We start from the raw sequence: 22,647 nt of genomic DNA on the forward strand, positions 1-22,647 counted from the left end.
AAAGAATATGTAGTCATAATGTTAACCCAAAATTCCTAAGAAACCCAAAAATGCAGATAATATTGAGCTGTAATTAGTAGAAAACAGTAAAATGCTCTTTTATGCTCCTGGTTTTCCTAACTTTATATTCAACCTAATAGCTGCCACAATTCACTGAGTTCTTCTCAGCACACAACAATAAGAATCCAGTGGTAGAATTCAACTAATTTTCTTCAAAACCATCATCTAGGATGATGTTTCTTTAAAAAAAATGTAATGTTTCAGAAATTTGCAGGCTGTCCTCACACAGGGAACATGCTAATCTTCTCTGCTTCATTCTAACTTTAGGATAGGAGCTGTTGAAGAAACACCAAATACTGGTGACATTTCAAATCATAATACAGTAAAAAACAAATACTTATTTCAACCAGTTTACACACATTTTTCAGGAGACAAGAACTTGTTGAACAATTGAACTGTATAAACATAAAAAAAGTTTTAAATTGTAGTAAACATAAATGTAGCGAAACACTCAGAAGTCATTGCTTCCTCATCAAATTACACTGTACTGCCTCTAATGTTAAGATTAGTTATGTCAATTTTTTCATGTTGGTAGAGATTATATTTAATGCTATCTTACTGCATATCTCTTCCCATCTCAAGATTTAATGATGTCACTTCACATCATGAAATACGCCATGGTGATAGTATTTAAAGCCAAGAAATTAGTCATTGTCACCAAAAAAGAGCTATTTTCTGCCTAGAAAACCAGTTGTTAAATATTTACTGGTACATTAATTGTCACTCAGGACAACTTTTTTCCCTGTCTATAGAATAACTTGCAGAGATACAAGGTTTAAAACAAAGGATTTCATTAATAAAGATTACAGAAGATGAAAACATGTAACATACCTATGCATGTTCACTCATCATAGTAAGTCGTCTACATTAAACAAACATACAGAAACACTCTAAATGAAATGACATTTTGAATTTACTATCTGGAATCTAGCAGTGCAGCTGGGAAAATAATTCATTTGGGAGAGCTCAGGTCTTACATGCCTGAGGCTTTAGGTTCAAGCCTCCAGGTTCAGGTACAACATATTCTGGAGTTGGCACTCTGGCTTCTCTCTCTCTCTTTCTCTCTCTCTCTCTCTCTCTCTCTCTCTCTCTCTCTCTCCTCTCTTTCTTTCTCTCTCTATGTCTGAAACTCTGTCTCAAATGAAATGAATCATTTTTAAAGAAGCATTTATTATTTTTTTAATTTGATAAGAGAGAAATTGAGAGAGGGAAAGGTAAATAGAGAAGGAGGGGATGGGACATGGAGTTCTGGTGGTGGGAATTGTTTGGAGTTGTATACCTCTTATCCTATGGGTTTTGTCAGTGTTTTCTTTTTATAAATAAAATTAAAAATAGAGACAGAAAGAGAGGAAGAGATACCTGCAGCACTGTTTCAACACTTGTGAAGCTTAACCATTTCACACCCTCTGCAAGTGAGGACCAGTGGCTTCATGCTGGGTCCTTGCACTTAGTGAATGCATAGTGCACAATGGAGGTTGGGCTAAGCCTGTGCCACATGCATGGCAAAGTGGTGCCCTCCAAGGTCATTCTTGAATTGAGTCAATGCTTTTTTTTGACTGTTGCTGTTAAGAGTGTGCAGCTTCTTATCTCCCTGAGACAGATGTCAACATTCCACCTACTGCCATTTATCATCTCTCTTAACCAGTTTTATCAACATCTGTCTTGTCCACACTGCAAAAACTGTGTTAAATGCACTGTCATATTTTATTGTGGATATTTTATTGTGGTAGTATAACTGTGTTTTTCTTTGCCTTTATATTTCATCAGTTCATTAACTAAATTTCCATCAGGAAGTGAAGTTTCAGCAAGCAGATTATAAAGTGTCTCAATATGTAGAGAAGAGTGCTGAGACACAGAAGAAAATAAGGAATGGTGCCCATAGCAACAGTCATTCACACTCTTAAGACTTGAAGACATAACTAGTGGATTATCTGAAAGTTGGAGAAATGGTCGGTCACTTGGCATAAAATTACTACAAAAGTTCTTGTAAAGCTGAGTAGTATTCCATTGTGTATATATACCACAACTTGCTCAGCCACTCATCTGTTGTTGGACACCTGGGTTGCTATTTCAAATTGTGCTGCCAAGAACATATGTGTACACAGATCTTTTTGGATGGATGTGTTGGGTTCCTTAGGATATATCCCCAGGAGGGGAATTGCAGGGTCATAGGGTAGGTCCATTTCTAGCCTTCTGAGAGTTCTCCAGACTGTTCTCCACAGAGGTTGGACCAATTGACATTCCCACCAGCAGTGCAGGAGGGTTCCTTTGACCCCACACCCTCTCCAGCATTTTCTGCTGTTACCTTTTCTGATGTGTGACATTCTCACAGGAGTGAAGTGATAACTCATTGTTGTCTTGATTTGCATTTCTCTGACAATCAGAGACTTGGAGCATTTTTTCATGTGTTTCTCGGCCTTTTGGATCTCTCCCCAGAGACCCACCCTACTAGGGAAAGAGAGAGGCAGGCTGGGAGTATGGACCGACCAGTCAAGCCCATGTTCAGCGGGGAAGCAATTACAGAAGCCAGACCTTCCACCTTCTGCAACCCACAATGACCCTGGGTCCATGCTCCCAGAGGGATAGAGAATGGGAAAGCTATCAGGGGAGGGAGTGGGAAATGGAGATTGGGTGGTGGGAATTGTGTGGAATTGTACCCCTCCTACCCTATGGTTTTGTTAATTAATCCTTTCTTAAATAAAAAATTAAAAAAAAAAGTTCTTGTAAAGAAGAAGGGAAAGAGCAGGGTAGAAATACTCTAGTGTTCATTTTTTTTCAATTTGGCTTTATCATATGGAAGACAATCATCTAGGTTTTCTTCCTTCCTTCCTCCCTCTCTTTCCTTCCTTCCTTCCTTCCTTCCTTCCTTCCTTCCTTCCTTCCTTCCTTCTTTCTTCCCTTTCAAGTAGAGATAGAGAGAAATTGATAGAAGAGAGCTAGAAGAGAGAGTGAGACACCTGAAGCACTGTTTCACCACTCATGAAACCTCTTCCCTGTAGGTAGGGACCAGTGCTTGAACCCAAGTCCTTACACACTTGTAATAGGTGAGCTTCACCTAGTGTGCCACCACCTGACCCCAAAACATACATATCTAAGAGCATGGTAGACAGGTGCCCAAAATTTTTAAAGTATTTTTAAAATTTTTATATTTATTTATTTATTTTCCCTTTTGTTGCCCTTGTTTTAGTTATTATTGTTGTTATTTATGTCGTTGTTAGGTAGGACAGAGAGAAATGGAGAGAGGAGGGCAAGACACAGACGGGGAGAGAAAGAGACCTGTTGACCTACTTTATCGCATGTGAAGCTACTCCTCTGCAGGTGGGGAGAGGTGCCCAAAAGTTAATACTTTTAGTAATACAACAGGATATAATATTGTCATGTGATTTTTGAACAATTTTCTTTCTATAACTTCATTATAAAATTGTATTTTCTATTATAAAATAATTGCAGTAAATTTGTAGGTCTGTAGGTTTCTATCTTTCTCTCTCCCTCTCTGTCTTCCCCTCTTGTCTCTCTTTCTGTCCTATCCAACAACAACAACATCAATTACCACAACAACATCAATGACCACAATAACAATAAAAAGGGCAACAAAAAGGGGAAAAAGTATAGAGAATGCTCAGTTCCAGTACTAAAAAATTTTCATGTTTTCTCAATATGATATTTATTATACACACACATGCCTTTCATATAATTCTGAATTTATTCTCCTGCTTTCAGTTCTAGGAATTTTTGCACTAATTAATTCCATAACTGTATTAAAAATTTTATTTCTTAAAGATGTATAATATAAAAATATTAGGCTATTGGAAAAGTAATGACATTATTTTTCTTTGCAAAAAACATCATGACTTTTCTGAGAACTCAATATGTAAGTACATAAAATCTGTATAATACATAAACATTTAACATAAACATGCAGCAATATTAATCCTACTTAGTCTTCAAGTAAAATATAATAGAATGTATACATTTCTACGGACTCACTGCTTATATATTAAAACACTCAGAGGGACATAAGAAATTCTAGTTCGTGCATTCATGCTTATATCCATTGTACTTTGTATGAAGATAATCTTATGAATTCTCATACTGAAGGTCATGTAAAAGGATATTTTATTTTTAGCAATTGGAAACAATGTCACAATTAACATAATTATGACTCCTTGTATTCAACATCTCTTCAATACCAAGGGACATTTTTTGTGTGTGCATTCATTTCATTTTCTTTCATCATATTTATTCTGGTCTAATTTAGATAACATTACCTCATAAATGGACACTTAAGCTGATTCTATTTTGCTTTTATAATAATTCCGTGATATACATTTTTGTGAATAATTTTGAAATATATCTATGATTATCTGAGATAAAACACTTCTCAAAATCTGAACTCAATGGCTGTATCAAAATTCATAATAAAAGTCTGAAAATACATCGCCAAGTTCTGGGAGTACCAATTTGTCGTCTCACCAACACTGTCCAGTAGTTCATGTATTTACATTTAGTCTCCTTAAGATGTCCACTTTATTTTCCTTTCATTGGTAAACTCATAGAATTATGTAATTACTTACATTGATGAATATGGCAGAGAACTTAAGTGAAAATCCTTGATCTGTGGAAAAGATCACAGGGGATCTGATGAGGTATAGAAAAGAACATGAAAACATGGGATCATGAAATTAGCTATAAAAAATAAGCTATACTGGAACCCAGAAAGTGGCACTGTGGGTGAAGCCTTGGCCTCTCATGCACGGCATCAAATATTGAACCCCTGACAGACTATGTGTCAGAGTGATGCTCTAGCTCTTTCTCCCTCTCTAATTTTAGAAATTTTAAAAAGAATGGGTTATGGCAGTTTTGAGGATTTGCTCAGATTTAATCCAATTTATAGAATTAGAAATATGAACACATTGAACATCACTGCATGCAAAAAAAAAGTTTTAAAAACAATTTTCTCAAGAAAAATAACCAGTATAGGAGTTTATTACAGGTAGAAGGAAAGGAAAATGATTTTGTTAAGAATGGTTTCATTAAGAAAACCACCTGCACCTGCTTTACTGCTGACAAGGCCAAAACAAGCAAAGCAAGCTTGCTAGGTTTCAGCAGGTTGAATGATTAACTTGGACAAAGCAGGAGCTGCTGACACACTAACAAGAAAAGATTGATTTGCAGACAATCTGTTGCTATGTCTGCAGAAGATTATGAAACTATGAGCTATATTTAAAAATACTATATCAATTAATTTTAAAGTATGCCCAAAAGGTTGAAACTTCTTCAAAGGACTGAGGGCTATAAAAGAATTTTTGCAAATATGTTAGGCAATATTTTTTACCTTCATTCTACTTGCTTTTCTACAAGTTATCTACTAAAAGGAAAAAACATTCCTCCATTTTTTTAAATTTAAAATTGCATACTGTTTTATTTATTTGAAATTGATTTTAACCCATGCACATGTCTGAGATGTGGTATATACAAATACTCAAAATTAGAGAAAATTTTAATAATTCCTCTAATCCACATGATGAAAGTCTTTATTTTTTTCTGACAAGTTTGGATTTCAAAGTACTATAATATCATGAGACAAATCATTGCAGCATTAATACCAAGAATGGTATTTAGATGTTGTTTTATCTTGTTATTTCATGATTTTAAGACTGGATCCTCAGATTAACTACCTGCAATAATAAACTTGAATAAGTAAAATGTTCTTGCATACTTGGGGAAATGTTACATAATCACGCTTTGAAAATAATTCTGAGTCCCAGATATTTATAGCCCCTTGACTATTATCATCTAGTAATGTTTCTCCAGAATTACTATCTGAATAATTAAAATAACACTGTATACTTCCTTCTTTTTAAAAAAATTATTCATATACTTCCTTTTTGTGCCATTTATAGTATTTCAAAAATACTGCATCATATTAAAATAAAGTAACAGGCTAACAAATTCATTTGGAACATCTTAGAAAACACAATTCTCATTCTTAATCTTTTTGTTTTTACTTGCTGAGATCTCAGATCTGATTTATTCTATGCTGTAGAAGGACTTTAAGATATTCTTTTAATTTTTGACAGAGGATAAGTGAGACAGAGAAGAGACACCACAGCACTAGTGCACAGTTCTTGAAGCTTCTCTCAGTGAGGTGCACATTGCTGTTAAAAACTGGTATCCTGGAGTCTGGACAGTAGGTAGCGCAGCGGGTTAAACTCATGGAACAAAGTGCAAGGATTAGCATAAGGATCTGGCTTCTATCCCCCAGCTTCCCACCTGCAGGAGGGTTGCTTCACAAGCAGTGAAGCAGGTCTGTAGGTGTCTTTCTTTCCCCCTCTTGTTTTCTCTTCTCTCTTGATTTCTCTCTGTCCCATCCAACAACAACAATAACAACAATGATAAACAATAAGGGCGACAAAAGGGGAAAAAATAGCTTCTAAGAGCAGTAGATTTGTAGTGCAGCTCCAGCAATAACTATGGAGGGCAAAAAAAAAAAACCCAAAACTGGTATCTTAGAGATAACTTATAGATGGGGGAGATAGCATAATGGTTATGCAAAGAGACTTTCCTACCTGAGGCTGGAAAGTCTCAGGAGTAGTCCTCACACCACCATAAGCCAGAGCTAAACAATGCTCTGGTAAAAATTAAAAAATAATAAATTAAAAAAGAGATAACTTACTATAACAGATCACTGATGTAGCAAAAAAAAAATTACAGCATTCTGTATTAAGAAAAAAATAAGATAAACATAGTAAAACATAGTTGTAAATCTGAAAAGCATTTATTAACAATATTTTCCTTTATATGTTCTCTTTTGCCATTAACTCAAATTTTAAATTAACTAAGAATGTAATTAACAAATTATTTTAAATGAAAGAGCCAAATATCATGGAAAAAATTTTACATGCATTTTAACATGCTGAATTGAAAATTGTTCAGTGTTAGTTGAAAATATCCCTTGGATATAAAGAAAAATATCTTCAAGGACAGAGTAATTTTTGATATTTTAAATAACACATTGATTTTTATAGTGGAATAAACAGCAGTTGCTTCAATCAAATAATTGATCATCAGTGCATGAAAACATCAGTTTTTATTTTATCTCACTAGCGAATCATTTTTAAAGTGTCATTAGTTATAATTAAAATATCACATGAAAGAAGTTGTATATTTTCATTATGACTTTCAAATATATTCACAGTATCTTCAATTAGGGTTCTTTAGTGTTTTAGGTTTGAAAGTGTTATCTCACATTTCTATCACATTTCTATCATCTAATAAGAAATTCTCATTGGTGTCTGTATGAAGCCAAGAATAAAAACAAAACAAGAACAACAACAACAACAAAAAAAATTCTCTTAGATTCCATGATTGATATCAGGGCCTTCTCAAAGGACTTTTCCCCAAAATAGATCATTTTATTCAATTACACAAAAATGAATGCTTCAATAATTTTTTATTAAAACCAAAGTATATTGTACCATTTAAAAATGGTGACTTGGTGGAGGTCCAGGAGGTAGCACAGTGGATAAGGCTTTGGACTCTCAAGCATGAGGTTCCAACTCCAATCCCCAGCAGCACATGTACCAGAGTAATGTCTGGTTCTTTCTCTCTCTCCTATCATTTCTCATGAATAAATAAATAAAATCTTTTAAAAAATGGTGTCTTGAACTCTAATTTCTTTTAAATTTAAGCATTGTTGCTTAAAAATAGTCTGTCAAACATATATCTATTGTCATATACTTATTAGCTAGGTAGAGAAAACACTGTGCTTTAAAATTGCTGTATTTTCTACCAATTTCCATGAAATATTAAGGAACAGTATGACTATACACTGTCAAGTGTAATATTGGGCATCACTCTGGTAGCATTTTTGTCTTAGAAGATATACTTTTTGCAGGGGCTGGGTGGTGGCATACCTGGTTGAGCACACGTGTTACTCAAGGGCCTGGGTTTGAGCCCGAGCCCGTGGTCTCCACCTACACAGGGAAAGCTTTGCAAGTGGTGAAGCAGTGCTACACGTGTCTCTCTGTCTTTCTCCCTCTCTATTACCACCATCTTCCTTGATTTCTGGATCTCTCTATGCAGTAAATAAATAAAGACAATTTAAAAAAATTTAAAAAGAACTGGGGGAAGTAGGGGCTCTATAGTGGAGATGTGAGGTTCCTGCTGTCTTAGGGTTCAAAAAGACAATTGATAGTTAATATTATCATCACATTATTTGTTAATTGGGTTAACTTTGAAAAGTCCCTTTGTTATGGTTTGCTGTACAGTATCCAGTATCTTGTATATAGCTGTGCTATTGGATGCTTCTAACCTACTTGGTCTAGGCTTTTGAGAGAGTTCGCATATCAAATACATAGCCTATATATTAAAAAGATTCAGTTTGTCTTTTGAGAAACTTTGAGACATACAATTGATTTCCCCCCTCTCATATTAATTAACTACTGATTTATATTAACTATCGATTGTCTTTTTGAACCCTAAGACAACAGGAACCTCACATCTCCACTATAGAGCCCCTACTTCCCCCAGTCCTGGAACCCTTGGATAGGGCCCACTTTCCCGTATGCATCTCCCAATCCAAACCAAATAATATTGCATCCGCCGATCACAACCTAACCAACGCAACGATTGCCACCTCAACATGCTTCACCTCAGACTGTGTCCAGAGACTTCACGTGTGGAATGACAACCCTTCAGCTTCATTACTCGGGTGAGACCTTTCCTTTTATAGTACACTCTAATTTCATCTCAGGTGGTTCACTTTCTAACAAAGTCCCATAACCTAGATATACACCAGTTTCTGTGAGAGAGAGCTTATGTGCACACGTATCCATAAACTACTGCAAAATATATACCTGAAAGCAGAAGTACACTAGAGTTTGCAGTGAGTACCTCCCTAACACTTACTCTCCACTATTCCAAGCTTGGGATCATGATTGCTCAACAAATTGTTTGGCTTCATATGTTAACTCTCTTTTCAATCACCAGGTTCCAGATGCCACTAGGATGCTGGTGGCCAGGCTTCCCTGGATTGAAGACCCCACCAATGTGTCCTGGAGCTCAGCTTCCCCAGAGACACACCTTACTAGGGAAAGAGAGAGGCAGACTGGGAGTATGGACCGACCAGTCAACACCCATGTTCAGCGGGGAAGCAATTACAGAAGCCAGACCTTCTACCTTCTGCAACCCTCAACGACCCTGGCTCCATGCTCCCAGAGGGCTAGAGAATGGGAAAGCTATCATGGGAGGGGGTGGGTTATGGGGATTGGGTGGTGGGAATTGTGTGGAGTTGTACCCCTCCTACCTTATGTTTTTGTTCATTAATCCTTTCTTAAATAAAAAATTTAAAAAAATTTTTTAAAAATTTAAAAAGAAGATATACTCTTTGCATTACTGAAATTCTCGCAGGGTGTATTTTAGTGAGGGTTGCTGCAGCAGTATATCTCAAACTTAATGAATAGGGACTAGGCTCCAACCTGGATGCTGCACTACAAATCAGACACTTTCCATTAGATCTTTCTTTCTTTCTTTCTTTCTTTCTTTCTTTCTTTCTTTCTTTCTTTCTTTTTACTTTCTTGCTTTCCTTCCTTTTTCCCTTTGCATTTTTTACAATATTATAAAATAATTGAGAGGTAGGTACTGGGGAGACAGCATAATATTTATTTATTTTTTCAGTGAAACTTGTCTTTTACTTAGACGCTTTTTAAATTTTTCTTTTACTTTTTTATTTACAAAAATGAAACACTGACAAAACCATAGGATAAGAGGGGTACAACTTCACACAATTCCCACCACCAGAACTCCATGTCCCACCCCCTCCCCTGATAGCTTACCTATCTATTTTTTAACCCTCTGGGAGTATGGACCCAAGGTGCAAAAGGTGGAAGGTCTGGCTTCTGTAATTTCTTTTCCGTTAAACATGGGCATTGACAGATCAATCCATACTCCCAGCCTGTCTCTCTCTTTCCCTGGTGGGGCAGAGCTCTGGGGAAGCAGGGCTCCAGGACATATTGGTGGGGTTGTCTGTCCAGGGAAGTCTGGTTGGCATCATGGTAGCATCTGGAACCTGGTGGCTAAAAAAAAGAGCTCACTATAAAGCCAAACAAACTGTTGACTAATCGTGAACCTAAAGGCTGGAATAGTTCCGATGAATACTTGTGGGGGGGGGGTGTCTCTGTTTTGCAGATAGTTAGTAAGCCTATTTTAGTTATATTCCAAAGGATCCATGAGTATACTAGTTTTTTTTTTTTTTTGAGCCTGATTGCAAAAGCTGAATAAGGGCAAGAGACTGGCATACTTTAACGATGACTCTTTAGTCACTCAGGCCACCCCATAAACTGGGGCACTAGTCGGGGAGTTCTGAGATCTTCAAAAAGATATGACGGGCCAAGACCTTGAATAAATCCCTCTCTCCATTATTACTGGTTATCTCTATCAGGAACAACATAATGGACCCCTTTGTGGGCCTCCATAGGACCTTGCCCTCAACGTGGATCAACAATGCTAGACAATGTTCCATCCTCTGAAGGTAGGCTGAACAACATACTCTATCTTCCATCTGAGGAAGATAGGTCCTGAAATTGGGGTAGCTTGGAACGTTCCTACTCATAAGCACAGAATGTGAGCTTAGATCTTCAGGGATGCAGAGGTCACATAGGCTTCTAAGCTGAATATGGGCCTCAGATGAGATAAAATCGATGTGTTTTACAGTCACCAATATTTATACATCTTTCGCATGTTTGGGAGCTACTCTCTTCCTGATCTGGCTTTCTGGTCCTTTTTGCAGCCATGAAATCATCTCCCCAGACAAATTTAGATCCACCTGCATATCAGATGTCAGGTTATTTTCATATTTTGCTTATTGTGAATAGTGCAACTATGAACATAGGAGTGCATATGTCCCTTAAAACTAGTGCTTTTTAAAAAAAAAATTAATACTTATTTATTTATTATTGGATAGACAGAGAAATTGAGAAAGGAGGGGAGGTAGAGAAAGAAACAGACAGAGATACCTGCAACCCTGCTTCACCACTTGTAAAGATTTCCCCCTACAGTTGTGGACTGGGGGCTTGAACTTGGGTCTTTATGCACTGTAATGTGTGCACTTAACCAGGTACATCACCACCTGCCTCCTTTCATGTCCTCTAGATAGATTTCTAGGAGTGGTCTTGCTGGATAATATGGTCTTTCCATTTGTATTGTTAAGGATTCCCTGTACTGTTGTTCTTCATAATGCCTGCTCCAGTTTGCATTTCCACCAGCAATGCAACAGAGTATTCTCTTTCTCCACATCTTCTCCAGTACTTATCATCATTTTGTTGATGAAGACCATTCTCACAAGTGTAAGATGGAGTCTCAATGTGGTTTTAGCTTGCATTTCTCTACTGATGAGTGAAGGGGAGCATTTCTGCATATCTCTGTATATAATGTGTATTTCTTCTTTAGAACACTTTATGCAAATCCTCTGCTTATTTTTTTATTGGGTTATTCTTTTTCTTTTTGTTGAGATGGATGAGTTCTCTATAAATGTTTAATATCAATTGATTGTCAAATGTTTGGTAGCAAAGATCTTCTAGTTGCTGGGTTGCTTGCTTATCCTTATAGAGTTTTTGTTTGTTTGTTTGTTTTGTTTTTTTAATGTGTAGGTGCTTTAATTTAATGTAGTCCCATTTACTTAATGTTGTTGTAGTTTCCTTTATGCCATTGGAGCTATCTTATTAATTCAGTTTTCAAAGAATAGACTGAGGTTTTTTTTTTGTTAGGATATAAATAATACAGTAAGCATTAACTATTATGTGGTAACAAATAATAGAACTGAATAAGAGAGAAGGAAATTATTAGATTCAAAATATATTTTAAGTACTTTAACAAAACAAAGTTCAAATCTTTTTTTCACTCATATATAGTCAAAGAACAAAACCCCAAAATGAACAAAGTAAAGCAAAAAAAAAAACCATTTTTGGAAAATAAAAACAAAATAGTGATTAACAGAAGGGATCGAATTTAGGCAATGAGTAAATTGGGGAAAAGGGTCAATTAACTGATAAGGGATGGAACTAGACTTGGGTAACAAACATAGTAAAATATGTAATGTAGAATATCTTAGACTACACATTTCAGATCTAGAGTGTTTTCTTAAATAATGTTCTTTTCTTTAATTTTAAAAATATAGTTTAAGGCTTATAGTGAGAACAAGGGGGAGAAATGTAAAATACAACTTTGTAACTTTTTTTAAAGATTTCTTCTTTAATATTTATTTATTTATTCTCTTTTGTTGCCCTTGTTGTTTTATTGTTGAAATAACTTTGTAACTTTTTTAAAAAAACTAATATTTTCTCTTAGACAGTGAAGATGGTCCTACTACTGAATCACTGTGGAAAAAAGAAAACTGCAAGAAGCCATTCACTCTGGGGAAAGATAAGATTCAAATGCCATTACAAAATCTAAGAGAGCTCCTGTTTCACTAAGTCTGAGAGCTTCACAGGTATTTAAGATTGGAACAGCTTAGTTAATAATGTGGAAAGGAAGTGGCTAGGAGGAATTTTCTGGCTTACTTTGAAAAGAAAAGCAGCTTATACTTGGTTGTCTCTGGGTTTTCTAGAGATTAGAGGGTTTCTTGAGAGGATAAAGAAAAAAAATTGAAGCTAGTTAAGAATAATGAATTTCAGTAAGTATGAAACAAGTAACACTCAGCTTCTGGTGTAGAACTGACTTCAGATTGTGCTTATTATGATATATTTAAGTTTTTAATTTCTTCATTAAGTAAAAGTACTTTTTATTATCCTACATTTAATTTGCTAATTGTCTCCATACCAACTTTTGGTTGGTATGGAGACAATTAGCAATTGTCTCTCAATTAGCAATTTTGAAAAATTTATTATTATTATATGTTTGATTATATCCAAAAAGGCCTGTTCTTATAATTTACCTATTCAAAAATGTTAACAATCTCATTATTTATGATCCAAAGTCATGCTCCATAATGAGATCTGACAACACATTTAGCAATTACCCCTTATTGGGGATTTAGTAGCTGATAGTACAGTTGTTGATATATGGGTACGATTTCTCATCTCTCTGGGATAGGTGTCTGCATAGATATCTCATCCTCAACTTAGGCCCTTTTCCATCATCATGCACCAGGGACCTGAATCTCTGCTCTATCGTTTCCATCCTTTCCTCTTGACCTGAGGTCCTTTGCTTTGGGGCAATGAGCCACACCCAGTCCCTATATGACTCTGCATTTTCCCTTTCTGTCCTTTTTTTTTTTTTTTTTTAATGTTCCATGTATTATTTCTTTCTTTATTTTACTAATCTCACTTAACAACCTACCCTTTGATTTGGCAATTCTGGTGACATATGCACAGGAAACAGAGATACCTGTCTGAAATGACCTATGTACACATATCCTCATGGCAGCACAATTTGTAATCGCTCAGACATGGAAGCTACCCCGATGCCCAAGGACAGAGGACTGGCTTAGAAAGTCGTGGTATATATACCCAAGAGGATACTATGTAGCTGTTAAAATGGTGCCATCATCTCCTTTGCCTCGTCTTGGATAGCAATAGCATATATCCTTAATCTAGCTTTTAAATTTTAAATAAAGGTAGGATTGCCCACCTTCTGTAAGTCATATATTAATATACTAATCCTTAGTATCTAAGAGTTTTATAGTATTTGGAAGTTTTATAGTATTTTATAGTATATACTAATCCTTAGTATCTAAGAGTTTTATAGTATTTGCAAGTAAGGTCTTCAAGAGAGTGATTAGTTAAAATGAAATCATTAGCATAAAATCAAATCTTTTTTGTTTTTAATTTCCTTATTGGGGAATTAATGCTTTACATTCGACAGTAAATACAGTAGTTTGTAAATGCATAACATTTTTCATTTTTCCATATAACAATACAATCCCCACTAGGTCCTCTGTCATTGTTGTAGAGCCAGATGTTGTAGTGCGCGGGCCGCAGAGAAGAGAGAGAGAGGGTCCAGAGCGAAGAGGAAACACAAATCTTTATTCACGCTGGCACCTCAGAGTTGGGTGTTAGAGAAGCAGGTTGGGCCACGTGGAGGTAGAGAAAATGGCCACCTCACACAGTAACCTTTCCTGCGTCTGAACACCAGAGTGGAGCACCGGCAAGAGAGCGAGGTGCGGAAAACGAAGGGTTTTTATAGGAGTAGCTTTCGCGAGAATGGGAAGGGGGAGGAGTAACCATAGCACTCCAGGATAGGATGATAACTCTCGTGAGAATGGGAGGGGGGAGGAGTAACCGGAGCACTCCAGATATCGCGGGGATATAGACAATGTCCTGAGGGCACAACATGGCTGAACAGGCACTCCGAGAATGTCCCAACTCTCGCGGGAACTAGCAGTAGCCTGAGGGGACAACATGGCAGATGTGACTGCATTGGCACAATTTCCCAGCATGTCATTCTTCTTGGACCTGTATTCTCTCCCCTACCCACCTCACCAGAGTCTTTTACTTTGGTGTAATATGACAATTCCAGTTCAGGTTCTACTTGTGTTTTCTCTTCTCATAAAACCAAATCTAGTATGACTAACAAACTATGAAAATAAGGAATCAGCTCTTATACCTCACAGGGAGAAGGATGATTTTTTTTTAATTAATTAATTTATTTATTTAAGAAAGGATTAATTAACAAAACCATAGGGTAGGAGGGGTACAATTCCACACAATTCCCACCACCCAATCTCCATAACCCACCCCCTCCCCTGATAGCTTTCCCATTCTCTATCCCTCTGGGAGCATGGACTCAGGGTCATTGTGGGTTGCAGAAGGTAGAAGGTATGGCTTCTGTAATTGCTTCCGCGCTGAACATGGGCATTGACTAGTCGATCTATACTCCCAGTCTGCCTCTCTCTTTCCCTAGTAGGGTGAGTCTCTGGGGAAGCTGAGCTCCAGGACACATTGGTGGGGTTTGTTCGGTCCATACTCCCAGTCTGCCTCTCTCTTTCCCTAGTAGGGTGGGTCTCTGGGGAAGCGGAGCTCCAGGACATATTGGTGGGGTCTTCAGTCTAGGGAAGCCTGGCCGCATCCTGATGACATCTGGAACCTGGTGAACCTGGTGACTGAAAAGAGAGTTAACATACGAAGCCAAACAAATTGTTGAGCAATCATGGACCCAAAGCTTGGGATAGTGGAGAGGAAGTGTTAGGGGGGTACTCACTTGTCAAGGATGATCTTTTTAAGACCAAGGAGAGAAACCTCAGACAAAGGCAACTTTCCAGTGTCTTGATCAATAACTATTAGCCTCCAGAACTGTGAGAAAATTGATCAAGTCACTCAGTCTGTGTGACTTAATGTGATCCTTAGCAAAAAATACATTACCTTTTAGCTCAATTTGATCAAAAGTTTTGTAGGAAAAAAAGTTATTGTTTATTTAATATTTAATGAACTTATACCAGATGTCAAATATACGTATTATTTCATCTTCTGTACACACACAAACTAGAAATTGATTGCTATTAGCCTCATTTGTAGAGCACTCGTACCTTGATTCATATTAGATGCTTTATTAACAATACCTGAACTATTGCTATTTGAATACTTCTCTACATTTTCTATTTTCAGTTTTAAATAACTGCTTCAGAGTTCTGTTCTTAATACTACCTTTTCTACCCACCCACTTCATTTTTATTAGTCATTTAGTAAGGCTTCCCAAAATTATAAAATTGCTGAGGTATTGTTATGTGCCTCCCCTTATGCCACATCCTCCATAGTTCTCACACTCTTAGAGACTTTTTTTCCAAGCTCCTGGGACTCATTTATCTCTATTCCTCAAATGAAAAGGCCCATACAACTGTTATCTTTTACCTCATTACTTATTTCATGAAGTATAATCACTTCCATCTCCATTCATTTTGCTCTGAAGGACACAATACCATCTTTTTAAATTGCAGAGTAGTATTCCATTGAATATATATATCACACATCGTTTCTCAGCCTTTTGTCTAAGATCAAGTGAATATATATCATATAACTTTCTTATCCAGTTGTCTATCAGTGGGAACTTTGGTTGCTTCTACCCTTGGTTACTGTGAATAATTCAACTGTGATCATAGGGGTACTTATGTTCCTTCAAACTGATGTTTTCATGTCCTTTGGATAGATGCCTAGCTGGCATTCCTGTATCAGAGGTTATTTCCATGTTTATTTACTTAAAAGTACATTATACTGTTTTCTGTAAGTGTATTACGTTTTCTATGCTTGATATTACAATGCCAAAATTACAAGAAATTCAATAGTAAGTTCAGCATAATGGAAAGAGACCAGGATATGATTATTGAATGTAACAATCAAAACTTTGGAGGGTGAGGCAGTGATGCACCTGGTTAAGGACCCTCACAAGCAACCAGTTCAAGCCCCTGTTCCTCACCTGCAGCCAGGATGCTTCACAATCGGTGAAGCAGATCAGCAGGTGTCTTATCTTTCTTTCTGCCTCTCCTCCCACCCCCAATTACTCTCTGTCCTTCCAAAAAAGAAAGAAAGAAAAACAAAAACAAACAAACCAACAAAAACAGAAAAGAAAGGAAAGAAAAAATGGCTTCCTAGTAGGTTGGTGAGTTGTAATGCTGGCATCAAGCCCCAGTAATAACCTTGGACTATATATACTTTGTATAACCTGTATCTCAATCTGAGATTTTGTCAAGGTTTGTTGTGGTATGTCTGGGCCATAACAAACTTTTGTATAACAATTAGATCATAAGTAGCCTTTAACATCTTTAACATTAATTCTGTGACTTTATCTCAAGATTTCCCATTTTTATCTGATTTGATGTAGGTAGAACTTAAAGGTTCTTTAAAAAATTATAATCTCTCTAAGTTTATTATTAAACATATTTTTTGCACAGCATTGTCAGATAGAGCAAAGAAAATGATACTTTGGATTATTCAGCTAAGAACTGTCTTCTCGTTAGGTGCTCCTATATGGAAAACCAATAGCGAAATTATTAAAATGAAGTGTTGTTCCTGTCTTGAATGGATAAGCAACATAAGCCAAAGTAAAGAATTAATAAGAAAAAAATTATCCTTCATTATTACTTCATTTGTTGATTCATTCATTCAATAAGTAACTAATGCTTGAGTAGTGAGTGCAGACCATAAAGTTAATGCAGAATTGACAAAAAAAGCAAGAACAGAGTTAATAAAATATGTGAATTTGATTAGTGCAGGATAAAAAGTGAATAATTTCATATTAGAATTGTTTCAAAAAATTCTTCAACACTAAGATGAAAAGATTGTTTTTAACTGATTTGACCTGGGGAGATAAAATAAAAGGCATATGATATTTTTTACTGTGCTGAGGCTTTATATGTGATACCACCATTTTTAGACCAGCTATTTTATTTGAAGGGGCTTAGGTAGAGTGTAGACTATCTCCTTGTCTCAAAAGTATACTTTAAAACATATTGCACAGGATGAGTAACAGTTATTTAATAGGCTAGGAGCATGAGATAAACAAAATATGTTTTTAATGGCATTGGTCACAAACACAAGAATTCATTATTTCCATTTAGTTGTATGAAAAGAAAATTTGTGAACCATGAGTGTCTTGAATGCCAACCTGAAGAGTTTTAATTTATTATAAATGAAAATAAAAATCTGTAGATGTTTTGAACAAAGGGTTGTTACTCAAAGCTGTGTACTTCCTTAAGTAGCCTTTGCCTTATAGCCTTTCTACTCTGAAGAAGGGTGAGACTAGTCACATATTGGACTTACAGAAAATTATGTTTTTTCTTTTTGCCAATCTTGCTAAATGTGGGCATTTTAAAATTCCAATAGATCAGGAGTTTTAATATTCTGCATATAGTATTAAGAGTCCTAAAACTAGGCATAAAAAAGTATTACATTACTTAGACTTATACACATGTGTAAGCACTCTCACACACATACACATTTTCAGTCATATTGAAAAATAATCTACTTGTCTCTGGAGCCAATGTCATATGATCCATATATATACATATATATGCATATATATGTACTGTAAACTGCAAAGTACACTAGTACATATATATTATGTGCACTAGTACATATATATCTCTTCTACCCATATAAATTAGTAAAATACATTTTATGCCATTGCATATTTTGGCACAACTTAGTGGGAAACTAACAAAGAAAGAAAGATTAAACTGAGTTGACTTGTAGGACATGTTATTCACAATCTTGGATCATAAAGCTACAGTTTATAGAGTGACCCACTTTTTTCTTTAACCAGTGATTGCCTAAATTTATGAAGGCTGAAAATCTATTAAGAATGTCTAACTAAAATAGGTTCCACAGAACCTGATTTGGTCTAAGCATCTGGAAATCAAAGCTTTTCTAGATCAAATCTTTGTTTCTAAACTTCCTATGACAACACATATTCTATTTCCAGTCATGAAGAAAACCTATTCACAAAGAGACTGATAGACCTATGTGTCTAGGAAGTGGAAAGGCTGATATATAGACTATTGTTCATAAAAACAGCAGCACCTATGACACATAATACCTCTAGTTCCAGAAATATTCATTTTATAATATGCTTAGGGTCAAGAAGAATTAATGATGTTGTCTTTTCTCATCTACCTGCAGCATCATGAAACTATTAGAGATTCTTTGTACAACCAAATCCTAGATTTCAGTTTGTATGCACACAAATGACATTGTAAAGAATTCCTATGTGTAGAGCTATTAAAACATCATGATTTTTTTCTGCTGTTGAAATCTATCGCTGAAAAAAATTCTTGATCAGAAATTCTTGTTCAGAAAGTGAGCATCTGCAATACTCAGTCACACTGATTTTGTCGTATTAGCAAAGGAAAATAATGTGAGTTGTGACTCATGGATCCACTGATAAATCAAGGGCCAAGGATTCTAGGAGAAGGTTTAAATTTTTATGTAAGACATAAACACCAAGCGATCCCCACAATTTGAAATGCATTGACCTAGGCTGTAATGATATGTTGTTTATAGTACTCTGCATTGTGGAATGTTCTGATCTAGAATTCTTCTCCAAGCAGATGAGACTATTTTCATGTAGCAGATAGTTTTTTTTCACAACTCTATATTCCCTTGTATGTCTAGATGAAACCTAGACAGATGTATAACATTACTTTTTGCATGAAAATAAAAGCCTACCTCAGAATAATTTGACAGAAAGAGGTTCATTCAACTTCTACTCTTTGCTAAAAAAGTTTGATATACAATCATTCTTTTTGACTGACATCTATGTTTCTGAGTGTAGTATGTTAAAATTTCCAATGACAACTTATAATTTACACATCTAATAATTCTGTTTAGAGATACTTAATTTGGGGGGCAGTAGCTTTTACATATTTATGACAAATGTATTTTTATTCACTTTTCCTTTTGCGCTTTGTATTATATATGCTTAACCCAGTACGCCAATGCCCAGCCTCCCATCCTTCTACAAATATCTCTTCTTTGATACAGTTTTCTTTTGTTTGTCCCTACAAGTTGTTTTGTGTTAATTATTAAGGCTGCTATTTATACTTTATAATGATTTTTATTTGCTATTTATTCTTTCCCAAGTCTTTTATTTTGAAACATTTGTATATTTTTTGAGAAATTATTTCAGAAAATTTATTGAATATTGCATTTTAATTTAAGATATTTTTCTAAGTTAATTTTCTAATAAATTAATAGACTTGAAATTACTGTTAAGATTTGTGTTACTTTGTTTCATATTTTATGTTAATTGTACTTTCTATTCATTTTTGCCATTCAAATAACTAAAATAGATTGAGCTGTCAAATTGCTTCAGAATTATACACATGCCCTACATTTTTCAGAATTCCTTCATTGCACTTCACTTTTTTCCTTCTTGTTCTTCATACTGAGTAATCTTTTTTCATCTAACTTCATCTTTTTTTTTCTGATAGCAGACAAACTTTCTTTTGAATGCTTCTAGTGAATTCCAAAATGTTGGTCGCTATTTTTTAACTCCAGAATTCCTCTTTTTGGCAATTCTCTTTGTTGCTATTCCTTATTTGTTGACACACTTCTGTAAAATCCTTCTTGTATTATTATTTGATCATGATTTTCCAATCTTAGGTCTAGATCTAGTAAGAAAGTCAACCCAGTATTTTTTACTGCATTTGCTCAGACTAAGAACCCTGGCTAGATACCCCGTGCTCCAAAATGTGTTTCTAATTATAGTGTTGTTTGTAAAAATAACTGGAGATAAGATCATTTTTCTAATACAATAACTTAGATCTTAGGCACATACACATGAGTAAATATATGCCCTGAAATTTATTGTTGACTGAGACGTGCAGCTGATAAAAACAAAAATTTCAAAAAACAATCAAAGGTGAGTTCCTATCCAGATAATATCAATAGATGAATACTATAAGATCCTGATAACCTTACGTTCGACCTGAGTCAAATGGAAAATTGCTGCAGTATCAACAAATTATTACTAAAGTACATGCGATTTTTTTCTTAACAGATTTTTACCCTGCTGTCGATCCTACTTATGGGTCATTTTTTGCTGCCAAAATAACTTCAGGGTCTTGCTCTCATGAACCATTCTATTTAGGTGTCTCAGGTGCTTATTAAAATATGATTGAAGATAACTCAAATAGACAACTCTCAGAGGTTGCTGGATTCTAAGAACAGCTTTCATTCTACTGCATCTATAATATGATCTATGGGATATGATATATTATGGTGTAGAGCAGATAATAATTTATTCCAAGGCTCAATGATAGTTGGGGTGGGAAAATATTTAGAAAAGATAGGATATATAAACTTCAGTGAATAATGGTGGAGTTATCCTGGAGGCACTGAACTTCAGTGATAATCCTGGTGGATAAAAAAAAGTACAATAACTAGTCGGCTTTCAAGTAAATGGATAGTGTTAAAACTGTTGAAATATACCAGTACACTGTAGACTCTGATAACAACCAGCTCTATGGTATTATATGTTATTAACCTCTCTAAATTTTAATTTTCTTATTATTAATATAGGCTAATAGTATCAATCTTAGATGATATATAGGAATTATTGTCAGAAGTATTACTACTTAATAAATGGTTTTTATTCTTTGCTCTTGACTTTGTCTTTTATTATAATTTTTATTGCCAGGGTTATCACTGGAGCTTAGTGCCTGCACCATGTCTCCAGGTTTCCAGTCTCCCCCCTTTTTTTCCATTTCAATTTCTAAGAGAGACAGAGAGAAACAGAAAGGCATAAAGTGTATGAGAGAGAGGCAACACTACTCAACTGTTCATGAAGATTCTCCCTTTACAGGTGGGGCCAGGAACTGGAAGTTGAGTACAGGGTACACCACCATTCAGCCTCTACAAAGAGTAGTTTTTAAAGATGTATTTATTCATTTTCTTTTTAAGATTTTATTTATTAATTAATGAGAAAGATAGGAGGGGAGAAAGAACCAGACATAACTCTTTTTTATTTATAAAATGGAAATATTGACAAGACTGTAGGATAATAGGGGTGCATTTCCACACAATGCCCACCCACCCCAGAGCTCCTCCCTTGATAGCTTCCCTATTTTTTATCCCTCTGGTATCATGGACCCAGGGTCATTATAGGTGTAGAAGGTGGGAGGTCTGGCTTCTGTAATTGCTTCCCTGCTGAACATGGACATTGACAGGTGGGTCTATACTCCTAGCCTGTCTCTCTTTTCCTAGTAAGGCAGGGCTCTGGGGAAGTAGGGCCCCAGGACATGGTGGGGGTCGTTTGCTCAGGGAAGTCAAGTAGGCATTATGGTATCATCTGAAACGTGGTGGCTGAAAAAGAGTTAAGATATAATGCAGAACAAATTGTTGACTAATCATGAACCTAAGGGCAAGAATATTGCAGATGAAGATTTGAGGTCTCTCTTTTGGAAAAAGCTAGTGGGTCTGTATTAGGTATATTCCAGAGGGCACATGATTTTACTAGTTTTTGCCTGCACCTGACAGCTAATATGCAATTAGACCCAGATTATTGTCTGGGGAAATGGTGACTTGGTTGGAAAAAGGACTATAAAGCTGGATCAGGGAAGAGAGTAGCTCCCAACTATGGAGAAAGTATATAAATATTGTTAACTGTAAAACCCGTCGGTTTGATCTGGGGCCCATATTCAGCACAAGAGCCTATGTAGGCTTGAGATCACATTCTGTGGTCATGGCTAGGAACATTCCAGGCTGCACTAATTTCAGGACCCATCTTCCTGAGATAAGTAGGTAGAGTATGTTGTCCAATCTCCCTTTGGAGAATGGAACATTACTGATCCACACTGAAAGCAAGGTCCTATAGGGGCCCCAAAGGGGTTCATTATGTTGTTCCTGATGGAGATGACCGGTGCCATGGTGAGAGAGATCTGTTAGTGATCTAGGCCCGTTATGTCTGAGTAGAACCCTGGGGCTTCCAGGTAATGGGGTAGCCTGTTAGTGACTAAAGAGTCATTGTTAAAGTGTGCCAGTCTCTTGCTCTTATTCAGCTTTTGCAGACATCACTCTTGTATATGTACTGCCAGGGATTGAACTTGGGACCTCCTACTCGAGATTCCAATGCTTTATCCATTACACCACCTCCTGGACCACA

The 22,647-nt window shown here is 35.9% G+C and overlaps 1 non-coding gene across 1 annotated transcript; it reads right to left on the reverse strand.

Moving 5' to 3' along the window:
* Positions 1-244: 244 nt before the first annotated feature.
* On the reverse strand, positions 245-350 carry LOC132537876 (U6 spliceosomal RNA). Its single transcript, XR_009549299.1, has one exon. It is a non-coding gene; the product is annotated as a U6 spliceosomal RNA (small nuclear RNA).
* Between the last annotated feature and the right edge of the window lie 22,297 nt (positions 351-22,647).

The sequence above is a fragment of the Erinaceus europaeus genome, chromosome 3, assembly GCF_950295315.1.
Source record: "Erinaceus europaeus chromosome 3, mEriEur2.1, whole genome shotgun sequence".
Taxonomy (NCBI): Eukaryota; Metazoa; Chordata; class Mammalia; order Eulipotyphla; family Erinaceidae; genus Erinaceus; species Erinaceus europaeus.